At 52.1% G+C, this 27677-nt stretch overlaps 1 protein-coding gene and 3 non-coding genes across 4 annotated transcripts in view; 3 read left to right on the plus strand and 1 right to left on the minus strand.

The window, feature by feature from the left end:
- Positions 1 to 27677, minus strand: part of LOC120375921 (zinc finger protein 850-like) — a gene marked incomplete at both ends in the record, with an annotated part of 362646 nt that overhangs the window by 141956 nt on the left and 193013 nt on the right. The window lies entirely within an intron of this gene.
- Positions 16110 to 16191, plus strand: TRNAT-AGU. Its single transcript has one exon. It is a non-coding gene; the product is annotated as a tRNA-Thr (tRNA).
- TRNAE-CUC lies at positions 21681 to 21752 on the plus strand. The gene has a single exon. It is a non-coding gene; the product is annotated as a tRNA-Glu (tRNA).
- On the plus strand, positions 23361 to 23432 carry TRNAA-UGC. The gene has a single exon. It is a non-coding gene; the product is annotated as a tRNA-Ala (tRNA).

Genomic DNA, 27677 nt, shown 5'->3' on the forward strand with positions numbered 1-27677 from the left:
CTGGCTAGAGGGTTATTTCCTGTTCCACAAAGAGGGGAAGTTCCATTCACAACACCTGTGCCTTGAAATTAGGCCCTGACACTACACCCCATATTCAGCAGAGTGGTATGATTATCAAATGATTAGGACATAATTATGATACATTTTGTGCAAGATGCGTCATGTTCAGTGTCATTGAAAAAGTTATGATTTGCTGAATATGATTGTCCTATTTGTGTGCATGTATCATATTCGTATCTGAAGTTATGGATATTGACTCTGTATCTGTATTTCAAATGTGCTTACTCTGGGTAACATCCACAACGAGCCTTTCAGGTACAACAAAGAAGCCAGACAGTGTTCATGGCTCATCAACAAAGACAATGGACCATGGAAGAGCTTAGTCTTCCTGTGAATGTTTCAGCCAGCCTATGAGTCATGGCTACTATGACTCAGCAGGACATGGTAGGGCCTGTGACCAGACCACATGACACTAAACTCCATTTTGGTACCTCTATTTTTCCACAAACTGGACTGGGAATTGAGTTTGGAACAAATGGTTCCTGCCATATGGAAAAGCTACATAAGGTGGGGTGTGACGTCATCTCTTGGCCTCATTCCCCACACAAGAAAACTCCTGGAAACACCTGAGGAACAAAGACTGAACTGGGGGAAAGTGTTGGTCCCAGGGTAAAGGGATTTCTAGCTTGTGTATGGAAACTTGGGGGACTGCTTCTATCATCAGTCAGGGTGAGAAATTGCTAATTCAAATTCTATCCAGATAGTATGTTAGGCTTAGTTTGAGTTTTTGGTTATTTAAGTAATCTGCTTTGATCTGTTTGCTACCACTTACGGCTGGGAAATTGGCTTTTGTCTTCTATCTGTCCTTGAGTGGCTTAGGTAAAACACTCAGGTAGCTCAGTTGACTGCATGGCGCCACCTGCTGTCGTGTTGGGTGATAGCAGGGCCTGGAGAAGCTGGCTGAATCTCCAGCAAAGCAGTGTGAGAAGGGCCAGCCCAGCTTGAGGGTTAGAGGGCGCAGCGGTTCCCAGAAGCCCCAGACTGCACCCGGGTGACAACCCATCACACCCTAGAGTACAAAAGTCTCAGCAGGTTTGTCACATCCTGTCCTCCCATTCCACACCCTAGATAGGTCCTGCCTCCCACCCTCCTATACATTTACTGCTCCTCTCCCTCCAAGCAGAACCCACCACCAGCTGTCTGATAATCCCTTACCTGAGCCAGCTCCATTGCAGCCATTTCCTTCCCCTGGGAGAGGGGATGTTTGGGGCGAAACGTGGATGTTATTCTGTAGCCTGCCAGGGTGAGAAGGGCAATGTGAGAGAATTCAGACAGGGTTTCTGTCCTTTCCACATGTTGATTCCCCCCAGGATTTTCCCCTGCTAATGGACATTCTAGGTTCTGCCACACTGTGAAGCACAGAGTGACCTTAACCCAGTACAGGCCTAGCCCCCTCCCACCAGGGTGTAACCCTCTGAGACAGGGTGACACCCTCCCAGCAGCAGAGTCTCTCTGTTAAACTTATCAAGTTTGTGGGCGATACCAAGCTGGGAGGGGTTGCAAGTGCTTTGGAGGATAGAATTAAAATTCAAAATTATCTGGACAAACTGGAGAAATGGTCTGAAGTAAATAGGATGAAATTCAATAAGGACAAATCCAAAGTACTCCACTTAGGAAGGATCAATCAGCTCCACACATACAAGACAGGAAATGACTGGCCAGGAAGGAGCACTGCAGAAACGGATCTGGAGTCACAGTGGATCACAAGCTAAATATGAGTCAACAGTGTTACACTGTTGCAAAAAAAGCAAGTATAATTCTGAGATGTATTAGCAGGAGTATTGTAAGCAAGACACAAGTAGTAATTCTTCCACTCTACTCCGCACTGATTAGGCCTCAACTGGAATAGTGTGTCCAGTTCTGGGTGCCACATTTCAGGAAAGATGTGGACAAATTGGAGAAAGTCCAGAGAAGAGCAACAAAAATGCTTAAAGGTCTAGAGAACATGACCTATGAGGAAAACTGAAAAAATTGTGTTTGTTTAGTCTGGAGAAGATATGATCAGCTTTCAAGTACGTAAAAGTTCGTTTCAAGGAGGAAGGAGAAACATTGTTCTTCTTAACCTCTGAGGACAGGACAAAAAGCAATGGGCTTAAATTGCAGCAAGGCAGGTTTAGGTTGGACATTAGGAAAAACTCCCTAACTGGCCGGGTGGTTAAGCACTGGAATAAATTGCCTAGGGAGGTTGTGGAATCTCCATCGTTGGGGATTTTTAAGAGCAGGCTGGACAAACACCTCTCAGGGATGGGCTAGATCAGGGCTGGCCAACATGTGGCTCTTTAGAATTTAATATGCGGCTCCTTGTATAGGCACCAACTCCGGGGTTGGAGCTACAGGCACCAACTTTCCAGTGTGCTGGGTGTGCTCACCACTCAGCTACAGGCCCTGCCCCCAGTCCACCCCTTCCCTGAGCCTGCAGTGCCCTTGCTCCATTCCCCCCCCCCCATCCCCCGAGTGTCTTGCATAGCGTGAACAGCTGATCGGGAGGTGCGAGGAGGGAGGGGGAGGTGCTGATTAGTGTGGCTTCCCATGGGTGGGAGGCGCTGTGAGCAGGGGGTGGGAGCTGATGGGGGGCTGCTGATGTATTACTGTGATTCTTTGGCAATCTACATTGGTAAACTCTGGCTCCTTCTCAGGCTCAGGTTGGTCACTCCTGGTCTAGATAATACTTCGTCCTCCCTTGAGGGCAGGGGACTGGACTGGTGACCTCTTGAGGTCCCTTCCAGTTCTGTGATTCCATAAACCAAAGGCCAGAGACGAGCAGAATCAAAGGAGTCACTCTGGGGATTCTCCCTGTCACTGTTCCCAAGGCAGCTCTCTCAGGTTAACTAAGTTGTTGGATGCTCCAGCCTTTATACAGTCTCTCCTGGGAGTGCCCCTTTCATGGGCTGGGCCTAGTTTTAGCTTTTTGGAAGCGTGACCCCGGGGGCTCTGAGACTGGGCCTTCTTGCCTCAGCACATCTTGTTTCTTTCTGTGCCTCCCAGCGAGTCCAAATGAGTAGATACTCCTCATACAGACTGTGAACATAAGAATGTGTTTAGTGTTTAGACTTTATTGAATGCTTGTGAGTTGCTGCCTGGGTTAACATCTGACTAGTTGCATTGTGAGCCTCTGTGGCTCTGTAAATCATCAGACAGGAGAGAGACTTTACCTGTGCAAAGTGCTGATTGGCAACAGAATGCATTGCACCCTGCCTGGCAGGAAAGACCCATCAACATCAGAGAGACTATTATGGGACATTAACGAAGACACAAAAAACTGTTGTTGTGCTCTTGATTTCCCATTAGCTGAGTTTCCAGGACAGAGCACATGGTAGGAAGGGGATATAAAACCCCATGCAGAAGGAACTGATGATCTGTACGCTGCTTGGACTCTGGGGGGGGGCAAAGTTTCTAGGCATAAGCAAGAGATCCCCAGCTACTTAGCCAAGTTAGTCCTAAAGAATATGTAGAGCTTGCTTATTATAGAAGCTTCTATTACATTTGATATTTAAGACTACAACTCATCTGCATCTATAGGATTACCTGCTTTAACTTTGTAAACAACTCTCCTTTCCTTTTAAGTAAGTCTTAATACAGGTTATGACAGGACTGGCTACAAGTGTTGTCTTTGTTGGAGATCTAAGATTCAATTGACCTAAGGAAGTGACTGGTCCTTCGGGACTGGCAGTAACTTGAACATTGCTGTGATTCGTGGGGTAAGGCAGGGGTTCTCAACCAGGAGTCTGGGGCCCCTGAAGTGTGAGCAGCTTTCAGGGGGCTGCCAAGCAAGGCCGGCATTAGACTCGCTGAGGCCCTGGGCAGAAAGCTGAAGTCCCAGCGCATGGGGCTGAAGTCCAGGGCCCTGAGCCCCACCACCAGGGCTGAAGCCAAAGCCTAAGCAATGTAGCTTTGTGGGGGCCCCTGTGGCGTGGGGCCGCAGGCAGTTGCCCTGCTTGCTGCCCCCTAACGCCAGCCCTGGATTTTATATGCAGAAAACCAGTTATTGTGGCCCTCATGGGCAGTGGACTTTTTATAGCATGTGTGTATGGGGCGGGGGAGCTCAGAAAGATATATGGGATCACCCAAGGGGACTGTCTGTGATTCCATGTTAATGCTGTTACAGAGCCTGAAGTGTTTACACTGGATTCTAGGTTGGTGAAATCTCCATACAGACCTCACACCCAATTTGGGGTTTGTTCCCTGCTTCTTACCAGTCTGCCCGAGGCTGGTGCTCGTGCTCTCGAGTCACTGGAGACAGCGTTACAGAGAGAGGGGCTGTGACTTCCTCACGGTCACTGAACAGGTCTGTGACAGAGCCAGGAACAGACCCTGTTAGCTCCAGATCTTGGGAAGGCTTGGGAAGGCCCCCGAGCACACTGTATTAGGCTGCAGGAAGAGGTGTGCAGGGACTGCAGCTGAGCTGCCCTGCCAAGACAGCCTGTGCATCCATGGACAAACCACCTCGCTGGGGGGGGTGTCCCCTGGGTCAGGAGAAGTCAGTGTCCAGCCCTGTGGGGCTGTGCTCCTGGCTCATACCTCCAGCACTCACTGCTGCCCCTCCCTTATCAGCTGCACTGTTCAGCCAGCCTCAGGCCTCTGTGAGGTCACTTCCCCCCACCCCCACCTCAAACCTTCAAACTGGGACATGGTGCACCAGTACCAATCAGAGTGCACTAGTGTAAATTCTGTCTGTACTAAGGGTTTGCACCAGTGCCTAAAACACCAGTGAACAGAGACCTTCAGTGCCCAAAACAGCAGTACGGTGGCACTAGAACTGGGATCTATTTCTAGCTCGGTCACGGACAGCCTGGGTGATCTCGGACACGTCAATGTTTCTCCTCCCAACTTCAGTCTCTTTACCCAGCTGTCCACTCACTGGGGTCTCCTCTCTCTGCAGAGCTGCTCACCACTCAAATCTGTGTGGGTGTCCCCAGAGCTAAGGCAGTTGACCTCTGGAATAGTCTTACAAGGGGGGCTGGGGAGTCTCTTTCCCTGGAAGTTTTTAAGAACAAGTAGGACAAAGCTCTGTCAGAGATAATCTACAGATATCGGCAGAGAGAGCTGGACTTGATGACATCTTGAGGTCTTATCTAGCCCTACATTTCTAGGATGCGATACAATATATACATATAAAAACCCAACATACAGAATAAAACCCACCACAACATAATGTCAGGCAATTCAGGGGGGAAAAAACACAACCCGCACTCCACAGCATAAAATGACAATACAAAGGAGAAGAAAGCAACACGATGCAAACGACGACATCCTAGGACAAAAGTACACAATGCGAAAGAGCTCAACTCAAACCGACACAGCACAGGCACCAAACATGCTGAGGCAAAACAATGAATCATAAAACTGCTACACAACATGGTGCATCACAGTTCCAAATGGCACCATGCAAAACAGCTCAGCGTAGAACAGGACACAGCACAAAAGAGAATTATTTCAGTGTAGGCCTGGAAGGGATCTTGAGAGGTCGTCTACTCCAGCCTCCTGTGACGAGTCAGGACCAAGTATCCCTAGACATTCCCAGACTGGTGTATCTCTAACCTGGTCTGAAAAACCTCCAGCGAAGGAAATTCCACAGCCTCCCTTGGAAGCCAATGCAAGGCAAACACAGACCAAAACAACGCTGTACACACACACACTGGGCTTGGGGTTAAGGGGAGAGGCAAGAATTCAAACAATCTGGGTTCAGTTCCCAGTTTTGCCCCAAATTCTCCATGCAAACTTGTTAGACACCGGCGGCTGGCCCATGCCCGCTGACTTGGGCTCACACGGCTCAGGCTGTGGGGCTGTTTAATGGTGGTGTCCATGTTCCGGCTGGGGCTGCAGCCCAAGGTCTGGCACCCTCCCACCTCACAGGGTCCTACAGCCTGGCCCCAGCCCGAGCCCAGACACCTACACTGCAAATAAACAGCCCCTTCGCCTGAGCCCTGTGAGCCTGAGGCAGCTGCCATGGGCCAGCTGGGGGGTTTTTATGGCAGGGTAGAGATACCCTTGGTGTCTGTTCAGCACCTGTCAAAATGGGGACTCTGATCTTGGTCAGTGTCTGTGCAGAGCCCAGCATAACAGGGGGCCTGACCTCAGTCGGGGACTCTGCAACTCCCGGCATTACAGGATCCCGGATTTTGTTTAGTGCCCCTGCAGCAACTGGCAAAATGTGGGGGCAGGAGCTCTGTCAGGGTCTGTGCAGTGCCCAGTACAGTGGTGGGGTGTGATCTTCATTAGGGTCAGTGCAATGTCAGACCCAACGGGGATACAGATCTCAGTCGAGGTCTCTGAAGTGCCCAGCACAATGGAGGCAGCGGTTTGGGTCGCAGTCGTTCGCTGCCTGGCGCAAGGGGGGGGTCGTGATCTCGGTCCAGGTCTCAGTTTTACCTGGCACAACAGTGGGGTCTGATCTCACCTGTGGTCTCTGCAACGCCTGGCAGAACAGGGCCCAGACCTCAGTTGGGGTCTCTGCAGCGCCTGGCAGAACAGGGCCACACTCAGTACGATAGAAGCAGCAAAGAATCCTGTGGCACCTTATAGACTAACAGATGTTTTGCAGCATGAGCTTTCGTGGGTGAATACCCACTTCTTCGGATGCAAGCAGTACGATAAGAGCCCTGATCTCAGTCAGACACCTGGAGAGAAAAGTGGGAAGATTTTTGAGAATTTGATATCAGTATTTCAGAACTGAGGAGAAAAATGGGGCACAAACAATATATTTGCCAATATAAGGGACAAGCATCATGTGGGGAGATTTTATGTCACCATTCAACCACTCAAGAAAAAAGAGGGGAAATTTGAGGGGATTATACAGCGATATTAAATCAACAACAGAATGGGATGGATTCTTCTTGCCTCACATTCACATGGCCGGCAGGGAGCCCTGGGTGATGTGGCTTTCACAAGGGAGAGGAGTGGGGCTGGAGTGAGGTCACTGGCTGTGGGGAGGGGCTGGCAGTGGGGTCTGGGAATGTGACTAGTACAGTGGTCGGTAACCTTTCAGAAGTGCTGTGCCGAGCCTTCATTTATTCACTGTAATTTAAGGTTTTGCATACCAGAAATACATTTTAATGTTTTTAGACAGTCTCTTTCTATAAATCTATAATATATAACTAAATTACTGTTGCACGTAAAGTAAATAAGGTTTTTTAAATGTTTAAGAAACTTCATTTAAAATTAAATTAAAATGCAGAGCCTCCCTCGGACCGGTGGCCAGGACCCAGGCAGTGCGAGTGCCACTGAAAATCAGCTTGTGTGCCATAAATTGCCGACCCCTGGACTAGCAGTTGGTGGGGGCGGGGGCGCTGCTGGATTGGGCAAGGTGAGGGAGGGGAAGTAGCTGGGAGGGGAAACCTGGGGCTGGGCCATCTCCTGGGGGGACACTTGCTCCTCCCTCCCCTTCCTGGCCCTTCCCAGGCCCCATTGCCAGCAGAGAGTGGCCCCCCCAGCCCAGCCCAGCCCAGAGGTGTCCCTGTCTCAGGGCCCCCCCAGCCTCTGCCCATTCACCCTCTGCCCAGCTCAGGAATCACTCTGGGGAACCATTTCCTACCAGCACAAGGACAAATCCCTGCAGGCGGAACTGGGGGACACCCCCCAACCCCGCGCTCGGAACTGGCCATTGGCGAAGGGGAGAGAAAATGGGGCACAATCGGGGGGGGGGGGGACAGGGAACTTCTCAGGGGTGGGGGGAGGGGGGGTCACCCTGGGGGCTGCTCGTGGCTCTCTAGGGAGAAAGGGGGCGGGGGTCCCCAAGGGGGGGGCAGCGGTAAATCCGAGGGGTCTCAGCCCCCTTTCTCTCCCCGTTCCGCGGGGGTCACCGGCTCCTCCCCCCCCCCGGCCACGTCCGGGCTGCCCACACTTCTCCCCCCGCCCCCTTCCCAGCCCCCCCGGGACCCTCCCGTCCGGCCCCGCCCCCGGGCTCGCGCCGGGACCTGGAGGCGGCAGCTCCGCAGCGGGGGCGGGGCGGGGCCGGGCCAGGCCCGGGGGAGTTAATGAAGGTCTCTCCCGCCGCGATCTGCGCATGCCCAGAGCCCCAGCGGCACAAACCCTTCTCCGGCCCCGGGAGAGGCTCCAACGGCCCCGTGCGAGCCAGGCAGAGCTGCAGCGGCCCGCGCGCCTTTGCAACGCGGCTTGGTCTCTCCACCCAACGTCACTTCCGTTCCAGGGAAAGTCAGGAACTACATCTCCCAGCCTGCCCCGGGGCCGCTTCCGCTCTCTCCAGCCCAGGTAAGGGAGGTCCCCGGGGCCAACGAGACCCTCCCCCCACAGCACATCCTTTTCCCCGGCCCCGCCCCCTCCCCCAGCCGGTGCCTCTCAGACCCCCCCGCCTGTTCCCGGGGAGCGGCAGAACTGGGGGGGCTTGTGACCCCCACGTAATAACCGCCTCCGCCCAACCCCCAGCCCTGACCCCGCCCCCGGCAGGAGCGTGTCCGCCCCACGCGTGTCCCTGCCCCCCGCCCCACCGCGCTGCCCCGCGGGGTGCAGGGCTGGAGCAGCCTCTGCGCCATGCTCCCGGCCCCGGCCATGGCCCCGTTGCCACACACAGGGGCGGGGGAAGGGGCGGCTCCTCCCCAGGCCTGGCCCCGCCCCCGGGCCCCACGCAGGGGGGTTGGGACACGCGGGGAAGCCGGTGGAGCAGCAGCTCCCCCAGCCCATGCAGTGCCCGGCTCAGCAGAGGGTGTCAGCTGGATCCCAGCCGCTGCAGCCCGGGGGCGGGGGTTTGTAGGGCACTGGGAGGGGCTGGGGCAGCTGGGAGCGGGGGTGGGGGTTGCAGGGCACGGGAAGGGGCTGGGGCAGCTGGGAGCGGGGGCGGGGGGGGAAGGCGGGAGGAAGGAGGCAGGAGCCGGGAGGGAGAACAAAGAACTGGGAGCATCAGCCCCGGGCAGTTCCGGAGAGACCAGATGCTGCTGCCTCCATCAGGAGCTGGGAGCTGAGCAGCTGCTGCTTCCCCAGCCATTAACCCCTCCGTGCCCGGCCGGGGTAGGCGGGGGCTTCTCTGGCTGCAGTGGATCCAGCTCAGGTCGGGGTTATTGTGGGGTGGCTGGTGGGTTCCTGCTGGAGGGGGAGAGGCAGTAAATACTGAAGAGGTGGCAACTTCTGGGGAGTTAGGGCTGGAGGGGGCAGGGAATCCGCTGGGTGAGGAAAGGGAGGGGGACAGAGTGTGACAAACCTGCTGGGACTTGTTTAACGTGGGCCTAGCTCCTCAGAACAAAGGCTTGGGTGTTGGGGGAGAAAATTCCTTAATTTGTGAAACAGGAAACAGAGAAACCAACCCCCTGGGCTTGGCGGGGAAAACTGATCAGACTTCCAGTGCTGAATCCAGGGGCTGGTGTAACATGGAAAGGGGGCACCCACAGGGAGGCATAGGGAAGATGTCCCAGCCCCTCACATCCAGCTGCTGGCAGTGGAGAGGGTGTTGGGTTCCCTACCATGGGGTTATATCAGCCTCTGGCTCGTAGGTGTGTGATGGATCTGCTGGGAGAGACAAGGGGTCCCTCTTTGTTCTCTCACCGTGATGCCCCCTAGCTGCTCTCAGGACTGGGGGCACAAATTTTCTAAACTGAACCAAAAGTTCCTGCAGTTTTCAAAAGAGGAGAAAAGCAAAATCTGTGATTTCACATGAACAGTGACTCATAAGTGGATAGAAAGTTACCACAGTGACAGGGCCGGTGACTGGGGAATGTCGGGCAGTGCTTGGAGCCAGGACTCTGACACAAGTTGATCAGAGAGAAGGATCATGGTTAGTAGAAGTTCCCACAGCCAGGGGCCCAGCAGCTATTCCCTGGGACGCAGCCCCCAGAGTCCCCAGCCAGGGACCCCAATTACCCCTCAAAGCCCCACCGGGAAGGGAATCCCCCCCAGACCATGACTGTCAGGTTGGGAATCCCAGAGGGTTCCCCCCACCAAGAGCCCCCAGCAGCCAGGGACCCACCCACTGGAAACTCAGTCCCTCACTGCCTGCCTAGGACCTGCCCGCACACCACCACCAGCAGGATCTGCCCTGCCGTTTGTCTGGGACCCCTTCCTCCACCCAGCAGGACCCCTCACTCTGCTTCCCTGGCATCCCCTGACCTAGTGCCAGGGATCCCCTCCCCCAGCAATGTGCACTGGGAATTGCAATGATCCCAGGAGCCAGCTGGGGAATCCCAGACGGAGCCCCTGGCACAGAACCAGGCTCCCTCTAACCCCCTGTCCCGCCTCCCCAAGAGACACTCAGCCCCACTGTTCTGCAGCCAACAGGTCCCCAGCAATACCCACCTCCAGGACCCACAGCCTCAGGGATGGGCACCCCCTGACCCCCCAAACCTCCAGAACCCACCAACCTGACTATGGTACCCCCTGCAATCTTCCCCCACACCAGACACCTCCCCCCACCCCGCACAACACTGTTACCTCAGAGTGTCTGCTAAGTGGATAGAGAGTTATCACCGCCCCCTGCTGGCCAGTCACACAGGCAGAGGAAGCCCTGGGGGATGCCTCTTGAACAAGAGAATGGAAGATCTGGAGGGCAAGAAAGGTAAGAAAAGTCCATGGCCTGTCACTAGCAAATAATGGCCACCATGGATCCACCCCAGAGGTGGCTGCATCTTAGCACAGGGGGAATCAACCCCTCACAGAGGCCATTTGCCATGGGGTTTGGGATACTTCTGGACCCACACTGCACTCACAGAGACCTCCTCATTCCATGCCAGCTGGAGGGGGGGAAAAAAGGGTCCAGCCAACTCTCCCGTTACCAGCTGGGAACCACTGATCCCCAAACAGGGGGAGGCCTCTGGCTTTGATGTGTATTAAAGATGTGGCTGGTCTTTTTCATCAGGAAACATTTTAACACAGATAAAGGGGGGAAGAAATGGTTCTCAAAGGAGAGGGGAAAGATCAACACTGGGAAATTTAACCCCCTGCAACCTCCAGGATGGACAGTGATTCAGGGCAACAGGTTTCCTCCAAGAAAGGAGAAGTTGCTGGGACTGAGAGACATGGGGAACAGCCCCAAACATGAAAGGATTTTTAATTGATGTGATAATTACATAGAAATGAAAGAGAAGGGGGAAATCTGAGAGATTTTGGCTCTGTTTTTGCAAATAATAGAGAGGAAAATGGAAAATCAAAGGGATTTTATATCAGTTTATATCTGATATGCAGTAAAATGTCAGTGTTTCGCATCAGTATTTGTTAAACGAATAGAGAGGAAATGGGCAACATTTGCAAACATTTTATATCTATGTTCAAGAAGCTGAGAAAAGGGGTAAATCTGAGATTTTCTTTTTATTTTGTAATTAGAGAGACGGGAAAATCTCAGGGCATATTCAATTAGAAATAGACAAGTAGAGAGAAGTGGGGCAAACGTTTATGGTATTTTATATCGACCTTTGAGATTTGCAGAGAAAACGTGTCACAAACTGCAACTGAAGGTGGAAAATCAGATTCATGGAGAGGCCAGGGGGAAATGGGGGAGACGGGAGAGCGGCTCATTGGAGGGGAAAGGGGCGAATCTCCCCGGATTTTATAGCCCGTGTGAGACACTGAGCGAGAAAAGGGGCAGAACTAGAGAGAATTTGTATCAGGGGCGAGAGGCAAGTGGCACAAACAGGGACAGGATCCAATTAACCCCTCTTCCCCCTTTGCCCCCCCGCGTCCCACTGACCTTCCCCCCCACAACTCCGGCTTCTCCCCCCCCCACCCGACACCCTCCTCCCCCCCAGATCCCCCCCGCCGGGCTCCGGGCTCCCCCTGTCCCAGAAGGGGGGCGGATCCTGCTGCAGCTCCTGGGGCCGGGGCGGCTCCGAGGCTTCTCCCGGGTTCCCCGTGGCAGAGTCACGTTCCTGCCCCCCAGCACCCCCCCCCCGGGTCTCTCGCTCCCCGGGGGCTCCGGGCGGGGCTGTGGCGGGCAGAGCCTGGGGCTGCCTGGGGGGCGGGGCCCAGCTGGAGAAACTCCCCCTGGCCGGGCCCCCGCCCCCCCGCACAGACCCCCCGGGGAGCAGCAGCGGCTCAGCCTGGCCCGGCTCACGCAGAGGTGGCAGCAGCAGGAGCTTTGTTCTCCCGCCCGCAGCGGGGCTCGCACGGAGCATGCGCGATTTTACCTGCTGAAACCCTCCCTTCCCTGGGCTGGGGAGGGCGGAAGCGCCCCCGGGGCAGGCTGGGAGATGTAATTCCTGACTCTCCCTGGAACGGAAGTGACATTAGGTGGAGAGACCAAGCCGAGTTGCAAAGGTGCGCGGGCCGCCGCGGCTCTGCCTGGCTCGCGCGGGGCCGTTGGAGCCTCTCCCGGGGCCGGTGTAACGACAGAAACAGCTCCCGCGCCCGATTCCTTCCTTTGGCTGCGCTGAGCATGCGCACCCGAACGGAGCAGGCCCAGTAACCTCCGCTGTCGCCGCTGCCCGCTCTCTGCCCTCACTGCTACTGGCGATTTGCTGCCCGCTCTTCGGGGGGGGGGGGTGTTAAAAGCACCAGGGGGCAAATCGCAGCGGGGGGGGCTGCCAGGGGCTGAGCGGGGCAGAAATTCACTAGCCGGGGGTGGGGGTTGAGCTGCTGCAGGCAGCTGCAGGGGAAAATCGGGGGTGGGGGGTGGGAGCCGCTGCCAGACCCTGTGCGGGGACAAAACCCCCGTTTCGGGGGGAGGGGGGACAGGGCCCCTCGGGACGAGCCCCCTGCTGTGCTCGCAGATCTGGGGGGGGGGTCGGGCTGGGGGGGGTTACCGGCTGTCTCAGTTCTGCCGCATGTCAGCCCCGGGGCAGGGGCGGGTTCCCGGGGCTACAGGCACCAGCCTCCCAGCCCCCGCCTGTCCGAGCTCCGACCCCGCAGCGCCGCTCGGTCTGTGCCAGCACTGCGGGGCGGCCCCTGCTCCGGCCGGGAGCCTGAGTGCGGGAAACACTGCACAGACCCCCCCCGCCCTCCTGCCGACTCTGCCTCTCGCATTGTGACTGTGGAAAAGAGTCTGTCAGTGTCTGTGTGAAACCCCTGCAGCTCCTTCCTCTGATACAGCGCTGAGCTGCTAACTCCCTCCCAGAGCCCGCGTGTCCGCACCCCCTCCTGCACCCCCATCCCCTGCCCCAGCTCAGAGCCTGCACCCCTCACTCAAACTCCCCAGAGCCTGCAACCCTCCCGCCCCCCAACTCCCTCCCCGAGCCTGCACCCCAAACAGGGCCGGATTAACCTTTTGTGGGCCCGGTGCTAAACATATTTGTGGGTCCCCATGGGGGAAATGGTGAAATGGGGCAGGGGGGCAGAGTCCTCAGAGCGAGGGGCTGGCCAGGGGCATCTGCTATGGAAGGGGAGGGGCCCATGGCTCTGTAGCAGGAATGCAGGGCAGGTGAGTTCACAGAGGGCATTGTGGGATACTGGAGGAGGTCAGTTATGGTGATATAATGAACAGCAGCGTCTGCTCTGTCAATTTAAGTTTGCGGCAAAAAGCTCTAGACCTCTCATCGAAGTCATTTTATTTTGTCAGCAAAACAGGGCAGTTTTGTCGCCAGACATGGCATTGCAGTGTGTGCACCAGCCACAAGCTGCCGACCGAGGGAGCGTTGTGTGTTTTTCACACTCCAGAGCAATATAATTCTGCTGAAATAACTTTGTAGTGCAGACCTGGCCAAAGATTCACACACACACACAACTTGTAAGGGAAACGTCACCTGCTCCTCTGCTTTGCAGAATCCAAACACAAGCAAAGCTTGTCAGGCCCTGGTAGCGATGGCAGGGAGTCAGGTGTGGGCAGACACTGTGTTTTAGCCCCCCCATAGGCACCATGACTTAGCTGGCTAAAGCATCTGTTTCATAAACAGGCGATCCTGGGTTCAACTCCAGTGGTCCCTTTTTGACTGGTTGTTGGGGCACCTATTATTGGCTACTGTCAGAAGACAAGATTCAGAGCTAGATGGGCCTTTGGTCTGGCCCAGTGTGGTTTTTCTTTAAATAACACTCACAGGCACTGATAATAGAGTTACTGAACGTTTGGGAGTTAGGAGCGGGTAGGTCAGTGGTCCAGTCCCCACACAGATGACCTCCTCCCTCTGGGACAGGGGCAGGTCTGAGCTCTCACCCAAATGCTCATTGTGGCTGCCAGAATCTGTGAGCAGCTTGTTTAGTTTATGCCAAAGGTTGAGTCCTGCTTTGTGCACTGTGTGTGAGAATGAAAATCCTAAACCGCCCTTTGAAATAACGAATGCAGCAGGACGTGTTATTGTCCCTGCCCCAAAGCAGACAGACCAATGGAGAAATGCTGTCGAGTCCAAGGTGATACTCCACTGCCATTTTACCTTTTTTTCTGGCTAAACTCCTTCTTATCTGCCCGGCTCAGGCTGTCCTCTGCCTCAGCTGCTGCTCCCGGCCTGCTCTAGAGTCAAACGCGCAGGGCCCCCAGGGGAACAGAGGCTGGGACAGGGCAGCAGCCTGGGCTGGGCTGGGAAGATGCTGGGAGTTCTCGTTCCCTGAGAACTGGCCCGGGCCCGGCTCCCTTCTCAACAGAAAACAAATCAATTCTACGTCCCCTCCCCAGAAAAACCAGCCTGGAGCCAAGGGCAGCAGGGGACGATTCCCTCTAGTTCCCACCGAGGCAGGAGAGAACCCAGGGTGTTTCTAGCTGATGTGGGAAAACCAGCCTTTAATAACAGGCAGTTCCAGTTTAAGCTAAGTGTTTTTAACAATTTTTACAACATTAAATAACCCTTCAATCGTGGTCTCACCATCCATAAAATTGCTTCAGCCTTATAGGTTCCCAAGAGTACAGCTAAACATCTCTTCAAATCCAAGGGAGTGGAGATCAGTCAGTGTTCAGAGTCATCCCACATAGAAGAACCATGTTGTCATACATACTGGCCCCATCATGTGGCCATCGCCTTTCCCTCCTCTCTGTTAAAAGTTTTGGTATTTTGCACAGAAACTTTCTTCCCTCAGGAGACACCTGGGAACCAGGGCTGCCAGCCAGACAAACACCCTTAAGAGGAGGCGTAACCTGTCAAAAAGTGATCTCCCTCCTTCAGTTCAGTGACTCCCTGGAATGTTACTTATCCCAGCAGAGCCAGAGGACTGAAAGCAGCTACATCAAACCCCTGTGTAGCTAACAGGAATAAACTCCCTTGTATCTGAAGTATCTGAAGTGATGTTTAGTTTTACCCTTTGTTAACTACAAGACTAAAGGGAAAGGCAGTGGTGGTGCCCGATATTAAGAGTGAAACACGAAACAATCACCATAGTTATGCCCATAGTGACTGCAAAATCTTTCTATATACTTCTTATTATCATCAGTGTATTATTTTCTCTGCTGTCTAGACATTGACTGGACCTTGACCAAGAAATTTGGATCTTGATAAAATAATCGACTATACCCACTCGGGTGTCTTCACGCAGGTTCAAGTACTAACAACAGTGGCTGCCTTTTAGCCATAGCCTTTAATCAGGGCAATACATTGATACCAATTCCTGTTACATAATTTCTCAGCCAGAGTCCCTCACCCACATTCCTTAGGGCACTGGGCCACCATGTGGACGTTTCATTTCCCGCCTCAATTTCACACAGAGACACAATTTCATTTGCACAGATCCATGAACAGCAAAACCTCCCTGTGTCTCTGGTCTGAGCCATGGTATTCGATTCCAGTGAACCTTTTTCTCCTGCAATGGCGATGGCCAGTCAGAGGGGACGTGGCACCTGCATCCCTGCCAGGGAGATATTGGCTCGGCTCTTTCTTTCTGCTGCTGTTGTTAGTCCATGAAACATCAGGGATGGAATGCAAGGCTGAGTTCATGCATCAACCCCCTGAAATAGTTCAGTGCCCCAGAGAAATCCTGACCCCGGCTATTGGCATGATATGGTGGAGATTTGAATAGGAAAGGGACTGTCTGAATTGTCAGTGTGGGGAATGAACAACAACCTATAGCAATGTCATTAACACAAACACACTCTAATCATGCTACAGCTGGAAGGGAAATGGGCAGGAACTCTTGCTGTTCACCATGGACACACTTACACTAATGCAGCCGTGAGTGTGCTATGGGAGCTGGTCTGAGCAATTTGAAGTGACAATTCGGTGAGAACAGAAACATTGTGTAGTGAAGCAGCTGTACATCAAGTAGTTGTGGCTGAGTGATTAAGGCGATGGACTAGTAATCCATTGGGGTCTCCCCACGCAGATTTGAATCCTGCCAACTATGGAAGCATCAGTGTATTGTCATTGCTGTTGTCTTAGTGCCTGAGTGTCCATGGAGCAAGATCTGGTCTCACTCTGAGGCTGTCTACACTTAAAATACTGCTGTAGCACTGTGGAGTAGACAGTTGCTACAGTGACTGGAGAGGTTTTCCATCCCTGTAATAGCTGCATTGGCAGAACAATCTTTCCTTTTGTTTAGCACTATCTAACCACGGCTTAGGTCAGATTAATTATACTGGTTCTGGGGGTACTCTGAAAGACGTACTTGTTAGAGGGTTTATCCCATCACCCTCCCATTCCCTGGTCCTTCTCGCATGACCAGAGAGCAGCAATGCACGAAGTTCAAAGGTGCAAACAATTCAATGTTTATTGGGGTAAACTTCCAGCAAGCAATGATTCCAATTTCCTTCCTCAGTGTCCCCCTTCCCAGCTCTGACACCACAGAGCCTTGCCTGTGTCCCTGTTCCCCTTCCCTGTTCCTATCCCCCCCCTTAGCAAAACATAATTCTAATTCCTCTACCCCCATTCCCCCCTTACTTCCTGACTGACTGCAGACTATATAGTAAAACTGGAGTTCTGCTTAGCTATAACCTAACCAATCATTTTACTGAAATGTAACTAACCAATCCTAACATATTATAACATAATTATCTAACCAATTATACGCCACCACCTTAATTGGTTTACACCCAACAAATTAATTATACAGCAGACAGATACAGTCACAGCACCAGACAGAGATTATACAGACAAGGAATAGGAAAGTGGGGACTACAGTGATAGAGCAACAAAGAAATGAGGATTTCACACCCCAGCTGTTGACCTGTGAGTTGTTCCCAGACAGGATGCTATCATGGTAGAGGTTGTGGGTGCTGGTTGCTTAACTGTCTGGCCCCCAGGGCAGGATTTTGAGGTTCACCATTACTGTCTCAGAATGCCAGCACCCATCTTTTGATCACTTAAAATGTGAGCAGGGAGATTCCAACACCACAGAACTCATGGAGCTCCAGGAAACGTGTAACTTTAGGTCTGGGTGAGTGTGTCTAAAAATCAGCTGTGCTGTAGAAGGTCTCTAGGAGTTGAAAGAGATGTGCCGTCTCGACCGCCCTAAAGAGTTCATCAACTATTAATGAAAACTAGGGTGGATAAGTCACATTCTTTGTAGTATCAGGATGGTGGACTGGTCTAAAGTGCTAGTTATAAGACTCTTTTTTTCCCAATCCCTTGGGTGTTCTGGTTTCTGCATAGAGATGTGGTTTCAAATCCCACTCCTGACATTACCATTTAATTCTATCGGGAGAAAATGGCCTCACTTCAATCTCCTTTGCAATAATAGAACCCCATTTGCTTAGCTTTGCTATTCCAGTAGTTGTGAGAGAAGCTCCAAACCAGGGGGAAACAGGGCCTGTTCTCTCGACCGATCAATTTTTTGTCTTCCTTCATTCCAAGCCATTTTCTCAGATACGTCCATATTTCCCACACTTTTATGAAACTTTAGGGTCATCATTTAATTGCCACTGTCATGAATAGTTAGTAAATTGTTAAAACATAGTACCTGGTGGGCACCTGACCTGAGGACCAATCAGGGAAGAGAATTTGAAATTCCTAGGAGGGAACTTTTTCCCTCTGTTTGTGTGTGTTTTGTCTTTAGCCGTTTGGAGTTACAAGAGTCCAGATGTTTTAATCAAGTCTACAAGTTTCTACCTTTCTGAACTAATTTCTTCTAGTCAAGATAGTGAGTATTAGAAAGATACTTTGTGTCATTATCTAATAATCCTATGTTTGCAATTCTGTGTGTTTGTTATTGATTATTCTTAATTCTGCCTGTACTGGTTGTACTGAGAAGAGAGAGGATTCTCTCCAGAACTTAGCAAGGTTATACCCTATGAGTGTCCAGCTTGGACTCATAGAGATTCTGTATTTTCTTGTTTTTCTTTTAATAAATTCTTTCTCTAAAGATTTGATTAAATCCCTTCTACTGTGGATATAGGGGGAGGGGCTAAGACATTCTCGGTGGTGAGACAGCTTATCTCCGGGCAGAGAGGGGAGTGGGGAGGTTCCTCCTCTGTGAGTTGATCTGTGTTCCCCAGGGAGTGTCTTCTGAGGGAGACGGGGAAAACAGGGGTGTCCCGGCCCATGTAATTGACCGAGGTGGTGGCAGCAAAAGGGAGACCTACCCTAAGATTTTGGGGTGGGGGAAGACATGCGGGTCCTCACCTTGAAACCCCCCAGTTTCAAGTGAGGGTAGACTCTGACAGCCACACAACTGTACTTATGAAGTAAAGTGAAACACAATATATTTCAAGACTGCAAGACAAGCCCAAGAAAGAAACCAACAGGACTCCACTGGCCATCACATACAGTCCCCAGCTCAAACCCCTCCACCGCATCATCAGGGATCTACAACCCATCCTGGACAATGATCCCACACTTTCACAGGCCTTGGGTGGCAGGCCAGTCCTCGCCCACAGACAACCTGCCAACCTGAAGCATATTCTCACCAGCAACTGCACACCGCACCATAGTAACTCTAGCTCAGGAACCAAGCCATGCAACAAACCTCGATGCCAACTCTGCCCACATATCTACACCAGCAACACCATCACAGGACCTAACCAGATCAGCCACACCATCACCGGTTCATTCACCTGCACGTCCACCAATGTAATATATGCCATCATATGCCAGCAATGCCCCTCTGCTATGTACATCGGCCAAACTGGACAGTCTCTAAGGAAAAGGATAAATGGACACAAATCAGACATTAGGAATGGCAATATACAAAAACCTGTAGGAGAACACTTCAACCTCCCTGGCCTCACAATAGCAGATTTTAAGGTGGCCATCCTCCAGCAAAAAAACTTTAGGACCAGACTCCAGAGAGAAACTGCTGAGCTCCAATTCATTTGCAAATTTAACACCATCAGTTTAGGACTAAACAAAGACTGTGAATGGCTTGCCAATTACAGAACCAGTTTCTCCTCCCTTGGTTTTCACACCTCAGCTGCTGGAACAGGGCCCCATCCTCCCTGATTGATCTAACCTCGTTATCTCTAGCCTGCTTCTTGCTTGCTTATATATACACACCTGCCCCTGGAAATTTCCACTGCTTGCATCCGAAGAAGTGGGTATTCACCCACGAAAGCTCATGCTGCAAAACATCTGTTAGTCTATAAGGTGCCACAGGATTCTTTGCTGCTTCTACAGAACCAGACTAACACGGCTACCCCTCTGATACAATATATTTTGAATATTCTTGCAGAAGAGTTTTGCTTTCTGACCTGGAACTGAACAAGGGCTACCAGAGGGGGACAATACTACTCCCTTTTCTTGGCTCATCCAAAAAACATACGTTCGTGGTGCCCTTTGTTTCCCTGTTCTTCAAACACCTGTCAGGGTGGCCTAGGGAGACTTGGCCCTGACTCTCGGGGTCCCTCTCTTCCCTACCTTTCTATATGATTCTGTGGTGTGGGTTTGTGCTGTGTCGTTGTCCCGCTCTGAGCTGTTTTGCACAGTGTCACTTTGCACTCTGACACATTGTTTCATGTTGTATGGTTTTTGCACTGCCTTGTGTTGCGTTGGTTTGAGCTGAGCTCTTTTGCAGTGTGTCATTTTGCCCCTGGGGCGTTCATTTGCGTGGTGCTGAACTGTCGGGCTTTGCACTCCTACGTATTGTCACTTTGTGCTGTGGAATGTCAGTTCACGCTGAATTGTTAGATGTTAGATTGGGGTGTTTCCACTTTTGTTGTTGTTTATATTATATTGTGATGGCATCGAATTACAGAGCTGTACGGCTGCAAGGGCCCTGGAGAGGTCATGAAATCCAGCCCTCGCTGCTGAGGCAGGGCCAAGCAGAGACGATGCATCAGGGCCATGTGGGGTCAAGTGCCCACAGCAGCCGGCCCAGGCAGGGAACAGAAGGAGGGAACCAGAGCCAGAGCAGGTTGTCTATGGGACCAAGTATATGGAGAGTATCCTTGACAGAGGTTTGTTCAACCTGTTCTTAAAAACCTCCGAGGGCAGAGACTCCACAGACACCCTTGGGAGCCTATTCCAGAGCTTAACTACACTCAGAGTTAGAAAGCTGTTCCCAACATCTAACGTGAATCTCCCTGGCTGCAGATTAAGCCCATTACTTCTTGTCCTACCGTCAGTGGAAATGGAGACCAATTGATCATCGTCCTATTTATAAAGACCAAACTTTTCTCTCTGCAATCATCCGTTAAATGGTTATTATCCCCTCTTCTTGCCTGGGGTAGAATGGAAAAGGAGAAAATCCTCTCTTAACAGAGGATGCAAATGTCAGTTTGGTCTCTCTTCATGTTTTACTGAAGCTCAGAGAGAGGAGGAAACATGACCTGCCGAAGAGCATGGAGATTTTGTTTCATTTTGGACTGTGACTATTAGCAGAAGAGTGACACCTAAGGGCTGTTGCTACCACCCACCATGGGGCTTGGATTGATGATGGTGGGATTAAGACCATCATGCTCTACCAACTGAGCTAGCTAGATTTAAAGTCAGTCAACTGCCCAGTCGCAGTGTAGAAGGAGCCTGAGGGTGTTTATTTGTGAGCTGAGGTTCCCTGTCTGACATTTGTCTTCTTTCCTGGTTCATTATGTCTCCAGCGAGCAAACCAGAGCTGTCACAAGGCTGGTTAGATGCTGCTTTCTAGACCAGAGAGCTGGGGTTGATTTAGCATGCTGCCGCCATCAGCTGGTCAGAGTAACCAGGGTGGGAGGGTGGAATTTAGGAATCTCCCACCAAGGGGAGGTGCTGTTGGACTCATCTAGTGGGGGAGAGTCTGAGTTCCCCACATGCCACACACACATTTTCACAGGGAGTCAGGCCCCCTAGGGAAAAACTCAAAAGAAGCCCAGGCCCAGGAGTGTCAGAGAAGGGAATCACTGTTTGCCTTAAGAGGTGGGTTCGGGAAACCTGCAGGTTCTTAGATCCCTCCAGCGCCTGATAGAACCATTTGTGGGGAAGGTCTGGGGAAGCCGAGGAGGACAAGGAGACGGGAAAAGGGCTTGCAGCTGTTGTGCAATCCCCATGCTCCCAGCAGAAGGGTCCGGGGGGCTCAGCACTCAGAACTCACAAGATGGCAAAGCTCAGAGCACCGTTACACGGAGTCAGAATGTGATCAGCTCACACCCAGGGGGAGCAACACCCCTCCCTTGGTCTCTGTGCCAGAGCTCCTATCAGCTCAGTCCTTCCCGCAAGAGCGGGCTGCTGAGAGGGTTGCGATGGGGTAAATGAAGGCAGAGGAGGATTGTTCCTCATAGGGTTTTTTTGTGTGGCTCTGTGATCCTGCTGGAGAAAGCATGATTTGAGTTTGTTTCAGTGACTTGGGTTGGGCTGAGGTTGTGACCCTGAGCACAGGGGTTCTCTGCTCTTAGCCCCTCAGGGAGTGGACAGTGGAACAGTTTCAGAAAGTGGCTAGAAAGTAGCCTAAGAAAGTGTAGTAAAAGTGAGAAGAAAAGCCATATCATCATCTCCCTGGTGGTCTAGTGGTTAGGATTTGGCACTCTCACTGCCAAGGCCTGGGTTCAATTCCCAGTCAGGGAAAAGTGACTTTAAACCAGAAAAACTTCAATTATTCTTCACTTGCAATGTAAACAAATCCATGTTATTTTCCTGATTCCCCCCATCTTCCCAGTGTCTCCATGGCAGGGCTGGCTCCAGGCACCAGCGCAGCAAGCAGGTCCCTGGGCTGGTCAATGGAAAGGGGAGGCTTCAGCGGCAATTCAGCCCTCTCAGTCCCTTTCAGAGGGAAGGACTTGCCACCAAAAGCGGCAGCGGTAGAGCTGCCATTGATTGCAGCTTTTTTATTTTTTTTTCTGCTTGGGGTGCCAAAAACACTGGAACTGGCCCTGCTCCATGAAAGACAATTTGTTAAATCCCAGATGAGTGCAGTTCTATCAGTTCTCCGCCTGAGTCCTTAGGTCTTAATCCTGAGGCTATTGTCCCATCATGGGGCCATTTCCCGCCTCTCTTTCATACAGAAGCACAATTTTCCTTGCACAGACACAGGAACAGCAAGATCTTTCTCTGTCCCTTGTGCAAAGTAGGGGGCCAAATTCCATGGAAACAATGGACAAGCAGGGGGCCCTGGGCACATCCAGCCCTGGCCGTGAGATGTTCCCTCCCCTCTTTCTTTATGCCCCTGTTGTTATTTCATGGATTGTCTGGGATGGGGGAAAAGCTGAGTTAACTCCAGGTGGAGGGGAAAAGAACCCTGAAAATCTCAGGACCCAACCCCTGCTACCAGGATCACTGAGGCGCTGGGAATCTGCATGGGAAAGGGACTGTGTGAATTGTCAAGGTGGGGAATGAATAACAATCTACAACTAGATCCACCAACACAGGCTAATCCTGCTGCAGATAGAAGGGAAACTGGGAGTGATTCTTTGCTGTTCAGCCATGGAAACAATGACCCAATTGCACTGCAGTGAATGTGCTGGGGAAAGCTGGACTTCACAGGCAGGTGGCAATAGCAGATCCTAGAAACACCTGGAGCTTCCCACACCACTGCTGACACCAGGGTCAGGTGTTGAGCGACTCACAGCACCCCTCCCCTCCCATTACCTTCCAGCAGGGGGTGGCAGCACCCCCCACCCAATGCAGGGGAGAGGGCTGAGTGCATCTCTGCACCCTGAGTCCAGGGCACCCACTCTCTCTGCCCCACACATAGAATCTGGCCCTGCTGCAAAGTGACCCCGAAGAACCAGCAGCCTCCAGGACAGCAGGTTTGGCCCTCAGAGCAGGGAATGTGTCCCCCATGCGGCTCTTAGGCCACTGGATGCTCTGGAAACAAGAGGGCTCTGAGTGTAACCCAGGGGTCAGCAACCTTTCAGAAGTGCTGTGCCGAGTCTTCATTTATTCACTCTAATTCAAGGTTCCGCATGCCAGTGATACATTTTAATGTTTTTAGAATGTCTCTTTCTATAAGTCTATAATATATAACTAACTATTGTTGTATGTAAAGTAAATAAGGATTTTTAAAATGTTTAAGAAGCTTCATTTAAAATTAAATTAAAATGCAGAGCCCCCAAGACTGGTGGCCAGGACCTGGGCAGTGTGAGTGCCACTGAAAATCAGCTTGTGTGCCACCTTCGGCACACGTGCCATAGGTTGCCTACCCCTGGTGTAACCCATAGCAAGCAAAGACTATCTGGGGATGTAGCTCAGTGGTAGAGCACATGCTTTGCATGTATGAGGCCCTGGGTTCAATCCCCAGCCTCTCCAGGTTCTTTTCACCCTGCTGCTTTGCTCATGCCCAGAGGGGATGTGGCCCAGCAGTCTCCCTGCAGGAATTTCAATCCTGCTCAGTGAGGGGCAAGTGCCAATTGCATGGAAGGTCTTGGGGGGGGGTTCTGCTTGTAAGTCACCTCAGTACATGTAAGATTCCCACCAGCTGTGCTGCTTGGGACAAGGGTAGATGAGAAGGGCGAATCCTCCAGCACTGGAGGGAAAGGTCCCATCTGCACAGACTGAGAGGCCAGGAAACAGAGGGGCAGTCAGTGATTTACACCCACCAGGGGACACTGTCTTTTTGAGGCGAGTGCAGCTGGCTTGGGATGGTGCTGATGATGGACAGAAAAAAGGCTGGAGTCAATGACAGATGAGACCACAGAAGGGGAAGGGGAATGGCAGCCCCACAGAAGGTCCTGGGTGCTCAGATGCCCCAGTTATTGCACCCTGGCCCATCACAGAGAGAGAAAAGACCCAGTGGGACCCAGGCCCCCTACAGTGATCCCATGGACAAGAACCTGGCTGGGAGTGGGGTGAAGGTTCCCTGTGGGCAAAGGGGAGCTGAAATCCCTCAGTGTCCTGGAATTTAAGCAATGGAAGCTTCAAACCCTGCACGGGTGTGGGCTGAGGTGCGTCAGCAGAAGGTTGGGCTGGACAGGGGTGGCAGGTTTGTATAATTTTTGGTGGTGCCCAGAATGGGACCAAGTCCTGCCCCACCCCCACCCCAACCCCACCCCAGCTTTAGGCCGATTCTCCTGATTCCCCTGAATTGGGCCCCACCCCTAAGAGGACCCCGTGCCCAAGCCCTGGTACTGCGTACTGGCAAGAGCTGGTGCGCTGTACCAGGGTGGCCCGGCTTCCTCAGGGGGCAATTTAAAGGGCCTGGGGCTCCCAGCAGGGGCTGGGGTAGGGCTGTGGGGGGCTGGGGGCTATTTTAAAAGTCCAGGGTTCCCATTGTTTCTACCGCCCCGGCCCTTAAAATAGCCCCCAGAGCCCCGCAGCTTCCCCAGGGCTCCCTCAGCTATTTACAGGGCCGGGGCGGTGGAAGCAGGGGAGCCCCGGGCCATTTAAATAGCCCCCAAGCCCCGGGCTGCTGCTGCTACCCCGGTGCTGAGGGGGGAGGGGGCACTTACCGTACAGGATGGGCTGTACCCCCTGCCCTGCCTCCAGCCCCTCACCCCCTGCCCTGCCTGCACCAGCCCCTGCCTCCAGCCAGCCCCACACCTCTTGCCCGCAGCCAGCCCCACACCCCCTGCAGCCAGCCCTGCACCCTGTCTCCAGCCAACCCTTGTCGTACCCCCTGCGGCCCTGCCTGAAGCCAGCCAGCTCCCCACACCCCCCTGCCCGCACCAGCCCTACACCACTGGCCCCGTACCTCCTGCCCTGTCTCCAGCCAACCCCTGCTGCACCCCCCTGCCTGAAGCCAGCCAGTCCCGCACACCCCGTCTCCAGCCAGCCCCGCACCCCTTGCCCTGCCTGCAGCCAGACCCTACCTCCAGTCAGCCCCTGCCCTGCCTCCAGCCAGCCCCATGTCCACTGGTGCCTGCAGTTCCCAGGGCAGTAACCCTGCTCACCTGTTTCAATGAGGGGGGCAGGGAGCAGCTGGAACCCACACATGTGCACACTGTAGGGTGACCAGACAGCAAGTGTGAAAAATTGGGACAGGGGGTGGGGGTTATTAGGATCCTATATAAAAAAAAGTACCAAAAATTGGGACTGTCCCTATAAAATCAGGACATCTGGTCACCCTAGCACACCCCCAGGGAGTGGCGGGGACCCACACATGTAAAACGGAGCTCGTTTCTAGTTCAGGCCCATCTTTTTAAAAAAGAACTTTAGGTAGGGTTAACATACACCCGTATTTTCCTGGACATGTCAGGCTTTTTGGTTCTTAAATCACTGTCTGGGAGGAATTTTTAAAATTTAAAAATTTAAAAATTCCTCCTGGGAAAATACGGACTCATGGTAACGCTATTGGTACAAAAAATACATACTGTGGCACATCCCTTAAATCAGAACTTTTTATAGGGAACTGGTTCCTAAGGAATGAAAGTCTTTTTTATATATACATATATATATCTATATAAATTTTTAGTTATCCCTGCCAGGGCCTGACTGAAAATGACTGCCCAGAGTTCGAGAACTGTCCCTGTTCTCATTGGACAGAAGGGGAGACGCCTGAAGTACAAAGAAGGGAAGTGACCTTCCCAAGGGCCTACACAGCAAGGTGGTGGCAGAGCCAGAAAGAGAAGCCAACAGTCCTGACTCCTGTTCTAATGGACAAAAAAACCCAGAGAAACGGCTAGAGCCCAGGAATCAAGATGGTGGGGAAATTTCATTGAAACCATTTCTGTCAGAAAATCCCCTTCAGACTAAACCAGTTTGTTTCTCGAAATCAAAGCAAGTGGGATGAAAGTTCTTTGCACAAATATTTTGTTGCAAAACAAAAGCATCTCCTATTTGTCACAGTGTGTTAAATTGTCTCCTCGCACACAAAGAGGAGACACTTAGATCTCAAACATTAGATAAGATGCTTCAGTCTGAGCTAAGTAATTGCTGCTCTTAACCATTTCAAAATAAAAAATACAAATCAAATAGACTATTTAAGCTATTCTATTATGGCATAATCTGCTCTGAGTAAATGTGATAGGACACCGCATATTATGCACTACTCCTAGTGACACTCGCCAATGGATCCCCACCCACCGTGAGGTAGGTAGGAGCGGATCATTATTATCCCTACTTGAAAGAGGGAGAAGCTAAGGCTGAGAAAGGAGAATTGACTTGTCTTAGGTCACATAGCCAGTCACTGGCAGATTTGGGAATAGGACCCAAGAGCCCTGATTTTCAAACTAACCATCGGATCTTGAATTTCAGACACTGAATGACCTGAATAAAGTGCTCTCAGATGAGCTCCAGACCAACAACAGTGCACAATAAATATTCAGCAAGTATTTGAGGAGAACTGCAATGTTAGAGAGAATCATGAACTGCTCAGAGACAATTAATGCAGCGAAGCAGCAAAATTCATCAAACATATGACTGGTTCTGACTTATTTCCTTGGGCTTAAAAGAGAACAACAAGGACCTGAGTCTCCTCCCTGTCAATAACCCCCTGCTCAGCCAATCAGGGTAGAGACTGAGGACGGGAGGCTGAGGGTTCTCACCCAAAGGATGGCCCAGGTCACCGGTGGGGATCACTGCCTGAGCACTATTTCAGCCCCACATTTTCGGGTGGACCTCCCACAGTGGGAGCTGCAGAGCACTCACCTGAGACACATACGCACACCCCTCCTGGTGCTGGGAGGGGAACAGGAGAAAGGACAAAAGAAGCAAGAGACAAAGAGAAAGGAGGGATGGATGGAGGAAAAGGTGAAACCAAAAGGACAAACCCTAGTGACCCCAGTGATTCTAAGGGACAAAATCCCAGGTGCGCAATAAAATTCTGCCTCCTTAAGCTCGTGTTTTCCATGCCTAGAATTCAACGGTCACCAGATGGATCAGACTGAACAGGTTTCAAACCTCGAGGAAGCTCTTACCTTCTAACAGGGACGGCTGTTTTCCAGTAAAATCAGGAAAAGGGAAGGAGAAAACTCGAAAGAGGTTCCCCCTGGCGCTCACGTCTGTGAACCCAAATACTCTCTCAGTCCTCAAAGAGAGACCTGGAGAAGGAGACTTGCTGAAGTAAAGCCACAGGGGTCTCTGAGGTTTCCCTGACCCCTTGCCCCTGTCCTGCCTGGCTGATGTCAGCATCGCTCTGTGAGTTCACCACCTCCCCACCACCTTTGACCAACAGTCTGAGGTCCTGCAAAAATCCTTTGTGATGTCACTGCCACAACCCTCCCTTGCTGTGCTAATGTCCTGCCCCTGCCCAGGTACTTTGGAGGCTTGAGTTACTTCCTGTAGATCACCCCACTCAAGGAGCGTTCGTTCTAGGCAGCAAGCCGGCTAGACAGGAAAACATCAGATGCTGCTCCCAATGCTACACTCAGTTTTTCAGAAATTAGTCGACTTTATGGCCAGAAGAGACCATTAGAGCATCTAATCTGACCCCCTGCATATCACGGGCCTCCTGTATGACACAAGAGCTACTTTTGGGGCAAACACATTCCAGAAAGGCATCTAGTCTCCATTAGATGACATCAGGAGATGGCAAATCCACCACTTTCCTTGGTAGCTTGTTACTGTGGTGAATCATCCTCGCTGTTGAATATTTGTGTCTTATTTCTAATATGAATT

Source organism: Mauremys reevesii, linkage group 12, assembly GCF_016161935.1.
Source record: "Mauremys reevesii isolate NIE-2019 linkage group 12, ASM1616193v1, whole genome shotgun sequence".
In the NCBI taxonomy this organism is placed as follows: domain Eukaryota; kingdom Metazoa; phylum Chordata; order Testudines; family Geoemydidae; genus Mauremys; species Mauremys reevesii.